Here is a 20399-nt window from a genome sequence, read left to right as displayed (position 1 = left end):
GGCCTACACTGGGAGGAGGTCCCTTTCGACCCCTGCCCCTGCTCCCCCTCCCCTCCCAGCCCACACACACTACTCTGGTCTTGGGCTCCCCACCCCACCCCCAACAGCATGCAGGGAGGTGGGAGACAATGCAGAACTTTACTGAGCAGCTCAAGCCCCCACAGCTAGGCAGACATGGGCCTCTCACATGCTGAGGAATGTGTTGATGCTAGTGCCAATGGCCTCCTCAGCTTCAGATGGCAGGGACATGTAGTGCAGTCACAGATAGCCTTCCAGGTGGTGGCAGAGGTTGTGGGGCAGCCCAGGCTTGCCCCTTACGCCATTGTGGACCAGGGTCTTGTACCAGGTGTGCAGGTGCGCCCAGGGCTATGGCCATCAGCAGCAGCAGGACATAGTGAGTTGGGCACCTCTTATTCCATCCAAACAGCTCCTTGCACACTACCTGTGACATGCACAGCAGGGACACACTCAGGGCATGGTAGTGGTGTGCCGGGGGCTGGTTCTGGGAAACCTCCCTGGAGAGGTCCTCTGTGGAGAGGGCAGGGGCATGGGCAGCTCCTCGTCCCAGTCATGTGGGAGCCCCGTATCCTCCGAGTCCAGGCACCATGGGCTGGGTGGCAGCACAGGAAAGCAGCTGGCCTGCAGGAAGAATGGGGGAAGTGGGGTCTGGAGCTGCAGCAGGCCCACAGTGGACATTGTAAATAGTTTTCAAGGGGAAGAAAGTTTTTTATTATTGGTGGGTGGGTTGGGTGGTGGAGGGGCTCTCTTTGTTGAGGGGGGAGGGGGCTTTGTTTTTTGGGGAGGGTTGGGGGCTCTGTTTGATGTGTGGGGAATAAAAACTTGTTCTGACGTGTCTGCAGTGAGTATGGTGCTGGCGGTGGATGGAGGGTGGGCCATGGGCAAAGGCCCTAGAAGTGCAGGTTGGCTAGAGTGGGGAGTGCTGGAAGAAGTGGCCAGCCAGGGCCTCCTGCATCTGTTGCCCTGGGCTCTGCTGGTGGGTGTGCAGCTTGCCCAAGGCCTCAGTGTGTGGAAGCAACCTTGTGCCACACCACTGCAGATGGTTCTGTCACTGCCAGAAGTCCTTCACACACTATGCCTCCTTCACCTGGGCCTCACAGAACATCTCCCTCCAGGCCTCACAGATGTTATGCAGCATGCAGGCTGTGATAATGGCCCGGGGGAGGTTCTCCTTGGTGAACTAAAGGTGGGTAATGAGGGAGTGTCAGCATCCCTTGAGATGGCTGAAGGTGCACTCCACCAGGGTGTGGATCCGGCTCAGGCAGTGGTTAAAGTAGGTCTGGATGGTGTTCAGGTGGCTAATGCAGGGCTGTATGACCCAACCCAGGAGCGGGTAGGCGGTGTCCCCAGCGAGGAGAGGTGGGAGAGCCATGGTGCCCAGCTGCAGGTCTGGTGCTCCCGGCATGAAGTAGCCACTTTCCACCAGTCCTGGCAGACCAGACTTCCAAAACATATGCACATTATGGGTGCTACATACCTAGTCAGCTCTCATATGCGTGAAGGCCCTGTGGTGGTCCACAACAGCCTGGAGCACCACGGAGTGAAAGCCCCTCCAGCTATAATAGGGGTCGTCTCTATGGGGGAAGGTAGGTGACAGGGATGTGGGTCCCATTCAGGGCCCCGATGTAATGGAGGAAAACCAGGGCACAGAACCCCACCACCACTGCCTGGTTGTTATGCATGCAGAGTACAGTGTCCCCACTAGCACATCCTGAAGGGTGCCACACACCTCCAGGACAGCCTCCCTGGCAGTGGCATTGCCCACACCAAACAGGTAGCCAATGGGCTGCAGGGTGGAGGCATGGCCAGCTTGAGCAGACTAAGGGCCAGGTGGGTGTCTACAGGGAGGGGCGGTGTGGCAGGGCACTGTGTGTGCCTGCCACTTTAAGGGCCTGGAGCTGGCAGCCACCAGGTGCCTAATGAGGGCAGCCATTTGAGATTCAGGGCTGCCCATATAAACAAGGTAGTTCTGCTGCTGGAGGCCAGGCAACAGCATTGCCTGGCTGGAGGGCTGCAGAGCTACATCTGGAGGTAAGGGAGGAGCTGTAGGGGATGGATAAGAGGCTCCTGGTCCTGGGCATGACCTAAAACTGCACCCTGCTGGGAGTGGGTGGCCTGGTGGAGCTCTCAGTGGCATGGAAGCCCCCAGGAAGTGCCAGGCCAGTGATCACCCTGGTGAAAGGCAGGTTGGGGCACCTTAACCCCTAACCTCTACAACCAGGTGAGAAACTCCATTGTGTGTAGGGCCCAGAGGGCAGACCCCTGGAGAGAGTGGGGGCTAGAGACTCAGACCTGATCAAGACAGTACCCTCAACCAGCCCATACTGGGGCCAGGACCAGGATGGTCAAAAGGGCCAGGGGCCCACCGTGAGGGACACCCAAGAGCCATGGGCCTAGGGTCCTGACTGGCCTGGAGGCGGGGGGACCACACCTGAGAGGGGAAAATAGTTTCAGGGAGCTAGATAGCCAAATGAAGGTGGGGTAGGTTGCCCAAACGGAGGGATCTTGGAGGGGTCCTTATAGAAGGATTCTAGGGCCCAGTCTGGGGCTGGTGATGATAAGAACACCTAGATGCTATCTGTGAGGCTTGGGCTGCGGCGTAGGGGAGGAAAGGAGCTGCAGATAGCGCCCCCTGGCATTGGGGCAGCAAATAGGCAGCCTCCTGCTTAATTAACACCATTAATTAAGATCAAGGCATGGTGGGTGAGAACATGGGCGGCTGGCCCAGGAACAGTGGGTGGGCCATGGCTAGATTGGTGCTGAGCAGGACCCCCTGTTACAGGTGGCCACATACAAGTGTCCTGCCACTCTAGGTGTGGCCAGAGCTGCTCCATAAGGTCCCAAAAGGTGGCCTGGGTCATGCAGAGGCCTCCAGCCACTGCTCATTGTCGCAGGTGTGCTGGATGACATGCCACCACCAGTGCTGGCTAGCCCAGAGGGCCCAGAGGCAGCAGGGCGGGAGGCCCAGCAGGGCAATAGCAGCTCTGGCAGTACTGTTAAGAAGCCCCTCATTGGTGTCCCTGATGGTGGCTGCTGTGCAGTGGCAGCCCTGGGACAGTGTGTTGTGGCCAGGCAGGTAGTCACTGCATGGAGGGGAGCCAGGCAGGGTGAGACGGCCATGGGCCAGGCAGTGGTCAGCATGGCAGGCCAGCAAGAACTTGAGTTGTTGCTCCAAGGGGCAGGGACTGTAGCAGCTGTAGCATGGGGAGGCAGAGTGGGCAAGGAGAGAGCTGTCACATTCTGCCCCTGCACTGGACACACTGTTCCTGGGCAGAGAAGTGGCTGGCCAGAGAGCAGCGAGTGGGGCTGGCCTTTGAAGATGGCTGCCTGCAGCTGCACCTGGAACCTGAAGCTCCCCCTGTGGTGGAAGGGGCCCATTGCAGAGCTGCAGGAAGTTTGGTGCTAAGAGCAGCAAATCTGCTCCCTACTCTCTGCATGTGTAGGTGCCTGCCCAGGAGAGCTTAATCTGCAGAAGTTTACACCTGAGTAAACTGAGCCTGGATCAAATGCATGTGTAGATGTGCCCAGAGAGAACTTTCCTGAACGAGGCCCCTTGGAGCAGTCCAGACAACGTTTGGTCTAGAGCTTATGGCAATTCATTGTTGATTTGTTTATTAGTAAGAAGTCAAACCCGATGAGCTATGGTTTATGGTGACTCAGGAGAGAACTGCACCTTTAACTGTATTTGATGTGCTCTTCAGTTTTTACACGGTTCTCAGCAGAAGTGGAAATTACACTGGAGGGGAGAGGTCTGCTGTTGCCAGATAAATAAAGCTTCCCTAGGCTTGAGAACTGAAGTATTGAAAAAGTCACTGCTTCCATCAATACCACGAATAGCTTCAATGCTAATTTTACAGCCATTTATATAATCTTAAAGGTTGCTTGCAGTGCTGCAGAAAGTCCCCATAGGTTTCATCTCCAATAAAATATGTTCTTATGTGCTAATGTATGTATTCTTCTGTATTCATTTAGGCTGTTATAGTTGTGGGACTTGGGCAAATTTCATTTAGGCCTATTCCATTTATTGCTGTACACTTTGCTGCAGTACGATCTTTTATAAGAAAAAAAAAGGTGCATATTTGAATCTCCTTGAACAGCAGAAGGAAAATCAACAGATGAAACCGATACATTTAAACTAATTACTGACACATTACAGCAGAAACAGGCACAAGGAGCATGGATTATTTCCTGTGCTGAACGTTTGATCTATGCCTGCAGTCATTAATTTTAGCACATCTTGAATTATATCTGAAAATATCGTGAACAAATCAACCTGTACCTTAGCCAGTGCTTTAGCTGATTATTGTAGGGAAATCTTCTATAGAGGATGCCTTACTTAATTGGTATTATTACAGAACCTGGTTTGACAGCCCAGGGCTTATGGCCCAGTTCCCAAATATTTCAGTGGTTCTGTGATAATCACCCTCTAATTGATTCACTGAGGACTGACTAGGGAACTTGCAGGGCTAAAAGCATGAACTGCTTACAGCTAGTGGCAAGGCAATGCTCCGTAGCTGGGGTGGAGCTACTCGTATGGGATTCACGCATACAGAAGGATTTGTAACACATATTCGCCAACATGTATACTTTCTCTGTTAAAAGGAACCTCATCTTGTGCATGTAAGACCCTGGTTCAAATCTTGGACCAGCCCTGATCACCTCTTTGGTGACACGTAGGGACTAAGCTAAAGGCCGTTAGAACTAAAGCCACGAGCTGCTGCAGACTTAATACAACCTGTCCTGTGTGGAGCTAGATTTTCCAGTGGATTAGACATGAACAAATGTACTCATGTGAATGACCTCTTTTTGCCTCTGTGAGAGGACTGTCCCAAATAAAGCTACTTGGTTGCAGGAATACCTGCAACCTTATCAAGCAAACTGACTCTTTTTTGGGGTTTTTTTGACTTGCTCAGTTTTCATCTGTCTTCAGATTTCATGACACTAGAGATCCCAGTGCCATTCAGAACAGGATGGTTTTGCTACCAGTAACATGACTGACAACATTACATTCAGGAGCAAGACACTCAGAATATTCCAAAAAAAAAGTAGTGACTGGTGGCAAAGCCCATGGCTGCAGAGACAAAATGGATTATATTTTTGCCTGTATGAGTTAGGTTGATCCATATCTTTCCATTGAGGTAGCCTGAGGGCTGTCACACTGTAGAACCGAAGCACGACATTATCACTTTGATCTCTCCAACAGATGTGTGAGGCAAGGAAAAACTATCTCCATTTTACAGATGGAGAGACTGAGGCTTGTTTCACCAACAGTCACCTTATGGGGTCCGTGGGGTGTCAAGAATGTTTTCTTGTGTTTCTTTCACTGATATGATGTGTGTGGTCTCATTTCAAACCTCACATTTTGTTGCATTCATTTATGTTACTGTTTTCACTGTATAATATTAGGCTGCCTGTATATGATTTTGGATATGGTTTAGCCAGAGGAACTTAGTGTGAGGGTTCAGTCAGGACATGGGCAGCTGGGCCTGTGATGGGCCACTAGGAGCAAGCAGGGGGCTAGCAAGGCCAGAACACGGATTACCAGTGTGTCAGGTCAGGATTGGGGTTGGAGATGCTGAGAACACAGGGACCAATTCCAGGAAAGCCAAGAGGGAAATCCAAGAGACATAGTCTGAAAAGTGAGTTGAGATCAGAAACCAGGGCCAGAGAGCTGGTACCAAGTTCCAGGGAAGATGAGATCAGGGTCCGGAAAAGCCAAAGCTGAGTCTGGAGCCAGAAGAAGTGAGAGAACAATAGATGTGAGACTTGCCAGGACAGACGGTGGTTGTGTTCAGGCACGCCTGCAACCTGCACCTGCAGGTAGCCTAAAAGGCACGAGTCAATCCAGTTGCAGAGGACTTGGGCAGTTACCTAAATGCAACAGGCTAGGATCCCATTCAGATATTTTATTTCTTCTGGGTTCCATAGGGGAATATTCAGTGTTTCCGGAGAGCTTTTAAGGCCTCCTTGCATTTTTTCCAACAAAAAATACTTACGTGATAAAGCTGAGTATAAGAAGGGGATGTTTTTTGGGGGCGGTTTTCAGATGAGTTTTTGCATAGACACAGTTCATGTGCCAAATTCATAGCCAATCAGCAGCAGTAAGGGCAGCATGCCACCTGCCTATCTGGTGACAGCCATTTCCTGTAGGCATTTCAGCAAAGGTGAGTGTAGAGGAGGCAGTGGAAGGAAGCTGGGATGGTGGGTAGACTTATTTTAAATGGGATTTAGCCCACTCGTAGGGAATGGCATGAAGGTGTTTTTGAGAGAAGAGGAAGTGGGTGATAAGAGCTGACGTCGCCTGCAGAGCAAAACTTGAGGCTGATACAGTACGCAGAAGGAAAGGGAACTAAACTGTGCAGAGTTGATGGTTTGGAAGAGAAGCTGGAATCTGATACAGAGTAAAATAGTCTTGGAAGAGGGGGTGATGAACAGAGTTCCTGGTTTTCTCTGATTAACCCCCCCTAATTTTTGGTTAATAAAATAAGTAACCCCAAATCCACATTTTTCTGTGATTTAAATGCAACACCTCTAATATATAGATATCTATAGATGTATATCTATATCTATATATCGATATTGATATAGATATTGATATAGATAGGGCTGTGCAAAATGGCACCATTCCATTTCAACTTGAGTTTTGAGGGTTCAACAGAACAGCATTTCGTTTCGAATTTCATTTTGATCTAGCGTTGGGGATGGGAGCTCAGCTCAGCTGGGCTGAGTTCCTTTTCCCTGCGCTATGATTGGCTTCCCGCAGCCCAGCCATGGGAGGCGGGGAGAGCCAGGACTGCGCCCCCAGCTGAGCCACATGGGGCTGCGGAGCTGCTGGGAGCACAGCCCTGGTTCTCTATCTATTAGGGCTGTGCGAAATAGATATGTATAGGTATTTATTAGGGCTGCGCGAAATTTTGCTGGGTGTTTTGATTCAACACTGTTTCAACTCATTGTCTGTCTGTCTGTCTGTCTGTCTAGTTTCATTTTAATCATGGAAAAATGTGGATTTGGGATTACTTTTTTTAAACCAAAAATTGGGGATTTTTTTAAATAAGAGAAAACCAGGATCCCTGGTGATGAACGCTGAGCAGTAAAGCAGGAGTTTGTCAGCACCTGAGGTTATGTTCAAGGCAACCATGAGGATCTTACACATGCTGAGTTGCTTTTGCATGCTTGATCAAGCATTAGCCATTTTTATAGGTCTTTTTTTTTATTGTTGATGGTTTTACACGTGTCCATTGGCAAAGTTTAGGGAGTGCACGTGTGTGCACAAGCACCCCCTGAGATTGGCAGTCCACCCCCTGACAGAAGTGGGTGGTTGCTGCTTGCCACCACCCGCCTTGCTGCTGACAGTGTCAGCAGCGTTTGTCGGCAGATGGTACTTGCCACCCCCCTCTGGGCGCTGACACTGCTGCGGCCGCCTGTGGGAGCTCCCTGCTTGCCACCACCAGGTCTCTGCCGCTGCCACTGCTGCTGCCCCTGCAGGTGGCTGCATGTCCCCCAGCCTCTAGGGGCACATGTCGTCCGTGCACTTGTCACTACTACAATGGCCACTAACAAAACCCATTATAATGCACCATTCGTACCAGCTTGTCCGGATTATTTCCTGGCCCTCCACCTAACGAAAATGCAATGTTTGCAACACTGCCATCTTCTGCTAAAAACCTGCTCTAAAACAAACCCCGCACCCAGTCTCAAAATGCCAGCAAACCTGCCTGCTACTCTGACAGACCAATGCCTCTGAGTCTGTTCAACTATTCTCCTGCTTCAGACACAGCGCCGGGGTGTGTTTTTAACAACACCCCGCGGACAATTTCACTAAAGTCGGCTGAGATAAATGCCACCTTTAAAGCAAATAGAAATCAGACATGGAAAGAATTCTTCCCCGAACCCACATACAAAGGGACCGTGGAGTTGTTAATGGAGCACTTAACTGGAGACTAAATATTTTATCAGGCTAAAGACATTCCCTCTTTTGACAAATACTGTTTACCACCTTGCTCGGTATCAGAGCATTGAAGCCTTCCCACACACTGTTCTTTTCTGGGGATTACACAGAGCAGGAAGGAAACAGATGCTCCCTTATAAAGAAGGGAAAACAGCAAGTGGAGGCTGCGCTCCTTCACTATGCCAACACGCCAGGGAAAATATGAACCTCCATAACCAAGGAAGCAGCAGAGCTGACACCGTGGTGTAATATTACCCGGCTCATGTTCAATGTCATTTTACTGCTGTGGGAGTCGTGAAAGATAAAATAAACTAAAAAAATGCTTGTTTTGTCATTGTTTGCTCTCAAAGTACTCGCGTATGCTCTCTCCGATTACTCAGTCTCAGTTTAGGATGTGACTCCCCGCTCCCCTTTTCATTTCCTTCCTTGCTTCTCTTAAACTTGAAAGCAGTGGCTCTCAACCTTTTTAGACTCAAGGCACTCTTCAGAAAATGCCAGCTCTTAGGTTTCACATCTTTTTTTGGGTACAGAAAAATAACAGAGCAATGCTTCCGTTGCAAAGAACTCAGGAAGAGCACTACAGGTCCAACCGGCTTGATAGTATGGATTCCTATTTGAAGTCTCTGAGGTTATCTTGTGACGCACGTGTAGACGCTCACACCCCTATCAGTGCTAATGCAGCACAGCGCCATTTAAATGATGTCAAGGCACCCCGGGGTGCTGCACCCTGGTTGAGAATCACTCCTCTAAAGACTCTGTTCAAAAAACACAAAGCAAGCTCTTGTTTCAGGCAGGTGGTCAGGAGCTGGAGTTTGATTGTTCTTCAAGACCAGTTTTATTAAGAAATGAATAATGGCTTCTTTCCGACCTTGAAATCACATATAATGTTAGCACTGGAACTTAATGGCTTATACGACGGAAACAACATAGCTGTTTTGGGGATGAGTGAAAGTCCCTCAGCCACCAAGGCTTGTCTTGCCTTTGTCCTCTGTTTCTTCCAGGCCTTCCTATAATTGTTTTTTGAACGATCCCAATATTTTTACCACGGTGACCTTGCCTGGAAAGTTATGATGCCCATTTACAGATCTGTTTAGCAGTCTCAGCTGGAGTTTGTTTTTTCCTCTCAGTTTTATTTGCTTCATTTAGAAATAAGCCCAAGGCAAAACCCTGGGCCCAAGTGCCCCTGTGCAAGGCAGTGTGGGTACAGAGCTGGACAATGGGGCAAGAAGAGGCTCTCAATTTTTCATTGTTATTAGCAGACCTCTTAACCTATGTAGCCCCTGTGGATGCCACCCTCTTTTTCAGTAATAAATCTGAGAACTGACTGAAGTGACACAGTCTTCGTTGAAATTCTGCTCTTGTATCCTTGCAGAGGCTTTTCATTCACTGGAAGTCTCCTCGCTGAACCAAGAGATGTCTGAGGGCAGGATCTGCTTGCCACCGGAATAGCTTTGAAGCACCCACATTGACCTCTGAGCACTGGCGACACGTAGGGAGTGCACGCGGGTCCACGTGCACCCCCTGGAAGCGCCAGCCGTGAAACCAGAAATGCACTTTGAGTTTTGCTGCTGGCTCGACGATCAGCCGCTGGGGAATCCCCCTCCCTCGTTGGCGATCTGGTGCCCCCCCAGACTCAGGAGGCACCAGTCGCCCATGCCTCTGACAGAGTTAAGCATAGGGTTTTCAGGCTCTCCACCTAGCCATGATGAAACATATTGTTGTCCCTTTGGCCAAGACACTGGCCAGGATGCCACCTAAAAGCCAATACACAGCCCATCTCATACGACATGTATCATTTGTTAACAGTTAGATACTACTGAGCTGGCTGCCATGTCCCATGCTGACTTCATCCTGCCGGCTCTGTGGGGGGAAATGGGGGTGGAACATTATAACAGCACCAAGCGTTCCCTGGTTGTGTTTTGTATTCATTCACCCCATTAACCTCTGAACTTAACGAGTTAGGGAGTGTGCTATTTTCATGGAGAATTCTCCAACGGTTTAATTGCCTTGCTCAACTTCATTCATACTTAGCGGGATGTTGTCAGGCCAAAAGGTAGCCGTAATCAACTTTGCATGAAAAACCCTAAGAAAACTCAAAGAGCTTCCATGGGATTTCATTTTGAGCACATAATGTACTTGAAAGCTAAATGCTGCAGCTTGGGATCAAACTCTGACCTGGTGGAACCCCGTATGAAAACAGGAGACTTACACCAAGGAGGATTTTGGACATTTAACTGTTCATGTACCACTGCATTTCCTCTTCTCTCAATCTGTCTCTTTGGTCCTTCTTTCTTGTTCTTGCTCCACATTTTCTTTGTCTAGTCAGGTTTCAGCTTGCAGTGTGGCGGCACCATAGTTTTGTCAGATGAGCCACTGTTACGGAGTGGCCTTTCTATCTAGACTCTACCCTTTCATTTGGTCTTTTGGCTCTCCTCTACAGGGGTTCAAAAAGTCTAGTTCAAAAAGTCCTTTTTTGGGAACTAAAATGAATCAGGAACCCACTTCAGACAAAGGAGACAATTGCTCACAAACTCTACGTGTAAATCAACTGGCTGCATAAATAGAGTAATTTTTGGTTCATTTCTTTCTTGGAAGCTTCCAAGTAATTCTTTGCCTTGTTGCACCCTGTGCCAAGTGCATGTCATTTCAGAGCTCCCAGTGCCTTTGCAATGACTGGCGCTCCTGTTTGAAGACTTTTGGCCTCCAGAGCAATAGCTTCGATTCTCCAGCACCAGAGTGCTTCATGTTTTCTCCAGGCCAGTATATAAACATTTCCCAGATGTCTAGCTTTGACATAATCCATTAGTCCCACGCTCCTTCTTTTTTGCCTCCAACAGTTAGCATTAACTCTACCAGGTGTAGCCCGGGTGGTACCTGGGTAGGTACTCCCCTATCGAATTGAAGGGAGAAATTAGCAGGGCGCTGTGGAGTGAAACTGCTGGCTGTGCGCAGTTTCCCTCCTTCCCCTAGAGAGAGACAAACCAGGACACTGTGTAAACTTAACTATATACAGATTTGTTAATATAAGGAACCATAAAGAGAAATGGAAATAGAAATATATATATCTAAAATATATACATAACAGCATAAACTGTGGATGGTATCTGTCTATACCGCCACTCACGATACAGGTAAGTAACATGATAATATCCCAACCAGGGTTTCAATAAGGGTCATGCAACTTTAAACTCTATTAAAGTTTCCCTTAAAAATATAACTTACAAGCTCACAAAATATAAGGTGCTATCTCACAAAATATGAGGCTCAGGAATATCAAACCACTCTTTAAGGGACACCAAGGCCCAGTCTGTCCTGGAGCTGTGGGTGCACTCCAGTGACAGGGAGGAGAAAATCCCCAGTGCTCCTCAGGCCTGTCTCATCCCAGTTCGAACATCCCCCCTGGAAAAGTCCAATCCCTTCAGGGATCTTCTCTCCAAAGCTTAGTATTGCAGGAGGAGGGAAGATCCCTCCTCCCCTGTGGGAATCCCCTGTCCCTGGGCAACTCACAGGTCCAGGGTTGGAGCAAGGCATCTCCTCCTCTGACTGGGACTCACTGCCCTGCTGGGATCTCTGGAGCATCTGTCTACTCGTGGCCCTGTGCACCATCCCATGCACCAAGGGCTCTACCTATTGCCCAGCTGCCTTGGGCTTTCTCTGGGCTGCTGCCCACTCAGGGCCCTGCACACCATCGTGTGCACTGAGCCTTTTGCTCATGGTTGAAGACCTGGGCATGCTGGGGCAGTGCCAGGGTCTCTGTCTGCTCCTGGATCCTGCATGCAGCGCTGCCTGCACTGACTTCCTGGTCTTGTGCCAGGGGTGGAAGACCCAAGCTGCCTCCTGCAGCTCCCAGAGTCCGGGTGTGCTCCTGGGCCCTCTGCGCAGTGCTGTGTGCACCAGGTTTTCTGGCCTCGTGACAGGGGTTGGAGACCTGGGCTGCCCAATCGGCTCCCAGGGTCTCTCTCCACGCACCACCTATGGACCGAAAGCCTGGCTGCTTGCCAGGGGTTATGGACCTGAGCTGCTTTGTGCAGCTCCCAGGATCTTTTGCTCCATGCACCGAGCTGTGCACCATTAGCCACGCTTCTCAGTGGCAGGGCTCGGGACCTGGCCGCTCGCCACTCCTGTCCGATGAGGAGGGTCTTCGGGGCTCTTCAGGGCAATGGCTCCACCCCACTGGCCAGCTCTCACCAGCTCTTCTTGCCCGTCTTCTTCTCTGTCCCTCGATGCAGCCGCCCACGTGCCAGGCACGCTGCTCTTTTATTCCCTCCAGAGGCTCCACCCCCAGATTGTGGATGGACCAATCAGGAAGGGGGGAGGCACAGCCCTCAGCAGGTCCACCTCTTTGTCTTACCCCAGGATAGGGGCAGGGTAAGCTCCTCTCCTGCCATCACCTGATTGGTGGGAACTCCCCATCAATACTATGAAATCCCTTCTGAGCTGGGAGCCGGGCAGCCGTCAGCAAGCCGGCCACACAGGTTGTTTCAAAAGGATTCTTGCTGTGGTTCAGACACGGATCAGATCAATCACCGCTATAAAAGATGACTTCTTCCTCGAGGCCCTTCTTAGTTCTGGACGGTTTCCTGGAACACAGAGAAGGTCCCTGGCTCAGTGGCTTCTTCCGAGGCCCCCGACTTCCCACGGCATGGTGAGTCCCTCCTCAAGGCTCATTATTACCCCCTTAAACATAAAACAATCATGAAACCAGCTTAAAAATAACAAGATTTTTTTTTTTTTAACAATAGCAGCGAATATGGCATCCTTTTTATTTGCCTTCTGCTTCTGGAGGCTTGAGGGTTCATCCTTTGAATTTTTTCTCCACAGTCACAAGGGATATAAACGTATTTTTAATTTTAAATGTAAGCGGATATTATTACCTAATCACATGACTCCATAAGTTTGGACTTTTTGAAAGACATTAAATAGAGACAAACTGGTGCAAAGCCCAGGGGGGTTAACACTATAGCCTGCGTAACCAACCCATCATGCTGTTTTCCAGAAGAGGAGGGTCTGACACCATCATCATTGTTTAAACCCAGAACCTGTCCTGCTTTAATCTTTTTTTAATCTTCCCAGCTACAGATCCATCTATGCCATTTCTGTGCATTGTTATGGGTTGCAGCAGTATTCAAACCATGCTGGGTTTTCTCCAATGCACTGGGTGGAGAAAGCTGTCTTTGCTTTTGAAGAATATACAGGCCAGGAGGGACAATATGTTCAAGGGATATTAAGATCTGGATAAAACAAGGTCTACAGAAGCAAATGAATACTAGCTCAGTATTCAGCCTTCTATTAAATAGTTCTTAGTGGAGGAATTGCAGGCAGTTACCCACTTTTCTTAAGAAAAGTATAATAGGGAAGTTAACCAGAAATTATGAGTTCTATCTTTGTGCCTTTGCTTTTAAATTAATATGGAGTGAAAGAATCTTCCCCTCACATTATTGCAGTGGCTCTGTTACATGGAGAAGAAAATTGGAAAGATTCATCTCTCTTCCTGGAGGTGTCAGCAGAGAGTTGGAATTTTTTAAAATTAGCAGTGTGTTGGCTTCAAAACAGCTTGAGTTTTCTGCAGTGGTCTGCAGGAAAGATACCCTCTGCACTGTGTGCACCGTGTGCACCAATAAACATGGCTCAGCCTCCTTGGCACATTTGAGTAGGGGACTAAAAGGAAGGCAGGGCTTTCTGGTGGCTTAGAGTTACTTATAGAAAGATAAATCCATTTTGTTTCCAGCTGCTTCCCACCCAGTCTCAAACCCCTGTGCACCAAGCTATCTCTGCTAAGTTTCAGCAGCTCTGATAGGCAAAGTGCTGTGTTTAAAATATTGATAGGCTCTGAGGCTTTTCTGACCCTGTAGCAAGCAGTGTGTCCTTAGTTTCTCCTGCCCTGGAAAAGGCTCAGATCATGCACAACTTGATGAATTAGCAGACGTCAGACCTACCGGCGCATCTACATGCGGCGGTAACCACGCAGTAGCCTAATCACCTGCACAGTAACGTGCCACGCAAGAACCATGCTAATAAGCTACTGTGCAGTAGTATTAGGCTGCTGTGCAGTAAGCATTGTTAAAAACCTGTGCTCCGGCACTACTGCAAATTGATTTAATACTTGGCTAACCAAGTACTAAACTTAATGCGCAGTAGCTACAATGCATTAATGAACGTGTAGGTGCACCCACTGAGTCTCCACCATGGCTTTAATTATCTATCCACAAAGGTAAGTTAGGGGCCAATTTGAAAAAGGGTTATTCAAGGCCAACTAGACCTTAGATTTGCTTAAGCTATTTGAAGTCCTTGTCTAATTTTCACTGTGGTTGTTTTTCTTACCACCATGTCCTTAGTATCTAATGGTTCATAATATTGTCAGTGTTCCTGCATCTCCTGTTCTACTCCCATGGTAGGCTGTAGGGCTTTTTTCCTCCACAGAGAATAGGACATTAGGAGGTATAGTATAGCAGTGGTGCATAGGACAGATGGGAGCACACATTTTGTGGACTCTTTTGGACAAATATTTATTACAGGATTAGCTGAGATCATGCAGGACTGGGCTCCATGCCCCAGATGATTCCTTCAAGTCCTACATTCATATAGCCCATAGGTGTGTTCTTATTATTGACTTTTTACCCAGTACTTACTATTCCTAGGACTTAGCCTAAGTCTTAGGGCCATTTTCTGATATCTTCTTCTGGAGGATTTCTAATTCTTTCACTAGATTAAATATAAACCCATCGAAATCATGTTCCCAAGCATTTGGAATCTCCTCCAGCGGCACACTGGAGTCCAGTGGCAGTACTCTGAACGAGGGGCTGTGCAAGTCAGGCAGCCCTAATCAGACTCTGAAGATGAAAGGAGTCTCGTGCAGCTTGTCCAGCCACACACCTCTTTGTATTTGGCCCAGTAACTATTTGGCCACGGTGACTATTTACATCACTTCAGGATGGTTTGGGATTTAGTTTTACCATTCCAGTTTGACTTTAAGACCCACACATAGAGCAGCCTGTTGTTGTGTTGCCTGGGCCAGACTAGAAGCGTAGTTGGTGACACTGACAGTCACAGTCTGTCTGCCAGGCTCTCTTTTGCTCTGAAGGAAGAACCCTGTTGCAGGTCTATGCTTCCTGCAATGTGTGTACTTCCTCTAGTGCTCTGCAAGGTGGCACAATGCTTGGGACAGAGGCCTCCAAGCTCCCACTCCCACTGTCATTCCCACTCCCACCCCTTTCCACTTGTAGGAAGGATGAAGCTTAGCAACCTCATGGAGGTTGCTCTCCTTCCTAGGGTGTCACCCAAGAAACAAATCACTGGCATCTTATGTTACTGCACAGCTGGCTCAGATTTTCTGCAGTCCACAGTGGCCTCTGCTTTCCTCATGACCCCATGCTGTGCAAATCCACTTGTTACCCTCAATTTTTTGGCTGTATTCTAAAGTCAATGAATTGCAGCTTTCTTTATTGTTCCCACCCATCGACATTTACACAGTCATCCTCTCAACTTATTCATCCCCACACACATGGGGAGCAGGAGGAACAACCTAGTTATGTCTGCATGGGCTATGACTTATTCTACTTAAAGGCACTGAGAAATTTGTGTGACACCTCAGCTAGGAAGGGAGTGATACATTATATTTCTTTCACAAGGTTCACTGCATAATTTTAGGCATTTACTGAAGCTTAGTAAGATACTCTTGACATTATTCTCCACTGCAACTTGCATTTAAATTAGTGGTTACTGTTCCATTTCTGCATTTTTAAATCTATGCTCATTTTCTTTCAAGATATTACTGAAAACAGTATTAACAATCATCTGGGCCTTGAAGTGCCTCAGATCCTTAGAATAAAACACCAGCAAGAGGTTTAATTTTATTGTGGCTGCTACAGAAAAGCTAGAGGTCTTTTGTGTACATGCTCCAATTCACAGCACTTATGCTGTAAGATGCTAGCTTTCTTAAATTTCTTAATGGATTTTCTTTTCACAGTTATGCCCACTGTCTTTCTTCTTTTTTTTAATGGCACAAACTGATCTGTTTTGATCTGACGTGCAATTCACTTAAGAATTTAATCTGAAACTGTCTATATTATTCTGTAACAGGACTGTGCCCCAGGGGTGGCCGTAACACCCCCTGCCCCACTCAGCTCCTCAGGGTACTCTCCCCTTTCTTCTCTCCTGCCATGCCTTGATGGAATTAAACCTCAGTGCCCCAGAGCACCAGGCCCCTTAAGGGCTATTTATGGTCTCCTTTCACCCCTACAGCCATGCAGGTGTTATTCTAGATCCACACATCAACTTGTATGGGCTTCACCCTCTTGGTGTTGGTACGCTGGCTACTCTTGCTGTAGAGTGCCAGCCTAGGCCCACTTCATCTGGCCTGGCTTAGTCTTAGTCTTGTCTGGCCCTTGGCCTATCTTACTGCATTTGGGCCTTCAGCTCTTGGCTCATCTCACTTTGGCTGGGGCTCAGGGCCTGGCCATCTCAACTGTCCCTGGGGCTCAAGCCCTGGCCCTAGTCCTCTCAGCTGGAGGCTGCCCCAGTAGAGATGAAAATCAGGAATGCCTCCCAGATGCACTTGTGTGTCATCCTGCCTTCTCTTCTAGCTACCGTCCAGTCCTCTGGTCCTTAATCAGAACATAAGTACAAATGCACGGGGTGTGAAAAATAAAAAGATACTCTTCCTCCCTGAATCACTAACTTCCTCACAGGCTATAAATCCTCTTTAGCACTATACCTGCTCTCTTGGGGATAGCTTGAGTGCTGGTTAGTTCCTTTCTGCAGCTATCCTGCTCTGGAGCTCCACTCTGGCTTAGGTTTTGGGTTTATATGCCTTGAAGCCCTGCCCCTGTTCCTGTCCCAGCCACACACAGGGGTTTCGCCTTTTAATTAAAAACCAGCTTGGGCTCTTGCTGTTGCAGCCCAACACAGCCAGCCTGGCCTGCTGCATTCTCTTAAAGTAACAGGAGCCCTCCAGTTCCCTGTTACATATCTCCTCTGTGTTTAATGTCCCTCTCTTTAATTAATTTGATCATTATTATTCCACTGCTCTGCCTTTCTCACTCTAGGAACTCTGTGTACATAACTACAGAAAGATGGTTTCTATCAACACTTAGATTCAAATGAATTCCTTGATCTAAAATCACAAATTCTCATACTGCCAGTTTATTTTCCTTTAGACTGTGGCTTGAACTTGAAAGCCAATATTTTTACAAGATGCTCACTCATTTTGCCAGTTAAATGTATAAACAAAATGTAAATAGCATGCCAAGTCTCATGTCACGGTATGTAGTCATAGCTTGTATTTCATGCTCAATTAATAGAATTGGCTTCCAGGACATAAATTGGGCGCCTACAGATTTTACTTGAAATTTGAACCGTAGATTGCAAAGTGAAACTCAAGGCATACAAATGAAAAGGAGACTGAATAGAGGAGTGTTCAATCCTGATAAATCCAAATAATCAAGTGTCATACAGTTGTATCTTTTGTTTTTGTTTTTATGTCTTATCAGTATTCAGTACTGTTTTTTCTCTCTATTGATTTTTTACAGGCCATAGTATAATAAGATAATAGGAAAGTAGGGTGGGAAGGAACTTCACAAAGTCATCTAGACCAGTCACCTGCTCAGGATAGGATCAGCCCTGTCTAAATCATTCTAGCCAAGTGTTTGTCCAACTTGCTTTTGAAAATTTTCAGGGGGAAAGGAGGAGATTCCACAATTTCTCTAGGTAGCCTGTTCCAATCCTTGATGACCCTTATAGTCAGAAAATCCTTTTAAATTCCCAGCCTAATTTTCCCGTTCTGCAGCTTGGGGCCACTGCTCCTAGTCCTGTTCCCTATGGCCACAGAGAATGGTCTGTCTCCATCCTCTGTAACCACACTTCAAGTATTTGAAGATTGTTATCAGCTCCCATCTCCAGACTGAACTCTAACTCTTTCAGCTTTTCCTTATGTCTTGCTTTCCAGGCTTTTAATAATTGTTCTCAGTCTCGACTAGACTTTTTTCAAACTGTCCACACCTTTCTTGAATCCAAAACTGAGGACCTAAAATGGGACACAGGACTCCAGGTGAGGCCATTGCAAAATACAGCAGAAGAATCACTTCTCCTGCTTTGCAAGAGACACTCCTGTTAAGGCACAGAGGGCAATGCGGTGTACTTTTTAATTTAGCGTACAGAATCAGTTGGAACCATTGTGAAAAATATTCATACAGGAGAGATGAGATGGGGAAATTTCTATTTTAGATACATGAATACCAGGCTTGTCTCTGAATGACTGCAAATGCAGCTGCCCTTGCAAAAGGTTTAGCACCTCACATATAAAAAACTATGTCTTACCAATATTACTTACACGTATCACTTGTGCTGCACTAGCCGTGAAGCACCAAACTGACAAAAAATGACTTGGGGAAATTTGAGAGAGATCAATATACACATCTATATTATATATGCAAGAGCTGGGTAATAAGCTAGAGGCATATTACTATCAGCTTTAAGACCTAACAGCACTTTTATCATAATTCTTTTACTCATGATTAGTAGAGTCTTGGAGGGGAGCAAGGGGCTGCATAATCACAGTATGAAAGGCATGCTGCAAATTTCTACCACAACACAGATGTGAAGTAAATAGTCTTTCCACAGCAGGAGAAATTAAACAGGAAGCTGGATGAGTTTGTAGGGACTCTACAGAGCAAGTTGCCTCTTCTCTGCTAGTGGTCTACCTGAAACACAGCATCATCATTACTCCAACTCAGAGGCATAAGCAAATGTGTGAAGCAAGAAACATAAATAGCAGGATGTGTAATGAGTGTTCTGGAGCGTTGCTTAGCAATATGACACGCATGGGCGACAACAGGAATGACGCCATCTCTGGAACGATCCCTATTACCATCTACAAGGTAACGTGCCTCTACCCAAGTTGTTGTAATGGCAAAGATGGGGGACGTGCAATGAAGAGCAGAATGGGAACCTAACCAGGGGGGCATCTAAGTCTTTGAGTAGGAAGGGCGGTATTTCCACTGACATATGGTTTACATGTGTTTTAGAAGATGCCAGTGGACAGATTTTCAGAGGCACCAGTGGAACATAAATGTTCTATTCCCTTTCATTTTAATGGGGAATTTGACGCCCCTTTCCTTCTCCAGCCTCCATGGCATATCCCGGGATTGACCCCAGAAACACAGTCAGGTTATCCCACCTATTGGGAGAAGGTTGTGGCGGGTGGATGACTCAAAAAGGTTCTCACAGTGTGTTCATCAGGTAGTCCCTACAGGAATATCATCTCAAAAAACAGGTGGAGAGTGCTAACCACCAGAACTGATGTATTTTGGGCAGGGATCCGGGTTTTCTGTTTCCCATGGGAAAAATGGAGAAAGACACGGATTTCCAGAGAAAAACACGGGTTACTCATTTTAATGGAGAAACCTGCAGTTTTTGCAGTTTTGTAAAGAGCTCTGTGCGGGCGGAGAGCGCTCCAGCCTGCAAGGCGCTGGGAGGCAGCAGGAGAAGGGTGATCAGGCAGGGGCGCCATGTGCGTGTACATGCATGTCGCCACCAGGTAGCCTGCAGAGCAGCTCCTGCACGTAAATGAGGGGTGGATTGAGGCTCCCATAGGGAGGGAAGGGACTGGGCAGGGCTGGGGCTGCTGCCTAGCCAGGTGGTGCATGGGGCTTGGGGCCCCAGGCCACAATGCATGGCTGCCGGGCCAGAGGGGGGCAGGATGGGGTCATGGGTGGCTCATCCGGGGGGCAGGGGGTAGGGCTGGGCTCTCTACTGCTGTGCACACTCCCAGAGGGCTCTCCCCTGCTGCCTGTTGTCTGCTGCCTGCCTGCTGCGGGCTTGGGTGGGGGAAAGCTTCCCACCACTCTGCACACTCCCAGGGGGGCAGGAGGGACCCCCAGATCAGTGCATGGGGCAGGGGTGAGGGCAGGCTGCTCACTGTGAGTTGGGCTTCTGCCCTCCTGCCCTCCCCTGGGGCCTCCACAGCCCAGCAGGTGCAACCCAGTGCTGCAGGGAACAGCAGGGCCACGCAGAGATCTCCTTGCTGCTGCGAGCTTCGTGCTGCCCTGGCAAAGCATCTCCTGCCCATGCAATGGCAGTGAGGGCCACAACCCCGCACCACTGTCCCCACTCCTGCCGCACAGGCAAGGGACACCTCGCCAGGGCAGTGCAGAGCTCAAAGTGGCAAAGAGATCTCTGCATCGCTCTGCTCTTCCCTGCAGCACACTGAGGTAGAGAGCCTGAGGAGACCCCGGAGGAGGTCAGCAGGGCGAGAGCCCAAGCCCATGGCAGGCAGCCCGCACCTTCCCCGCCCTGCTCACAGATCTGTGGTGCACGGGTTCCCTCTGTCCAGGCTCTGCTCTGTTGCAGCAGCTGCCACCTCCTGCTGGGGTAGGGGGCTGTGGGCCTGGGTCCCCGGTGCCATAGCCCTGGCAGCTGGGGGCCCCTCTGGCAGGGC

General features: G+C 48.5%; 1 long non-coding RNA gene across 1 annotated transcript in view; it reads left to right on the top strand.

The window, feature by feature from the left end:
* The first annotated feature begins 8249 nt into the window (after positions 1–8249).
* LOC109306039 overlaps positions 8250–20399 on the top strand; it is an 18663-nt gene continuing 6513 nt past the window's right edge. Inside the window, exons 1-3 of the long non-coding RNA XR_002099823.1 lie at positions 8250–8260; positions 10424–10431; positions 12100–12103. This is a non-coding gene — a long non-coding RNA (uncharacterized LOC109306039). The remainder of the gene's footprint in view (positions 8261–10423; positions 10432–12099; positions 12104–20399) is intronic.

This window comes from Crocodylus porosus, unplaced genomic scaffold (assembly GCF_001723895.1).
Source record: "Crocodylus porosus isolate Cpor-Errol unplaced genomic scaffold, CroPor_comp1, whole genome shotgun sequence".
Taxonomy (NCBI): Eukaryota; Metazoa; Chordata; order Crocodylia; family Crocodylidae; genus Crocodylus; species Crocodylus porosus.
The sequence above is the reverse complement of the archived record's forward strand: the minus strand, read 5'-3'. Positions and strand labels throughout refer to the sequence as shown.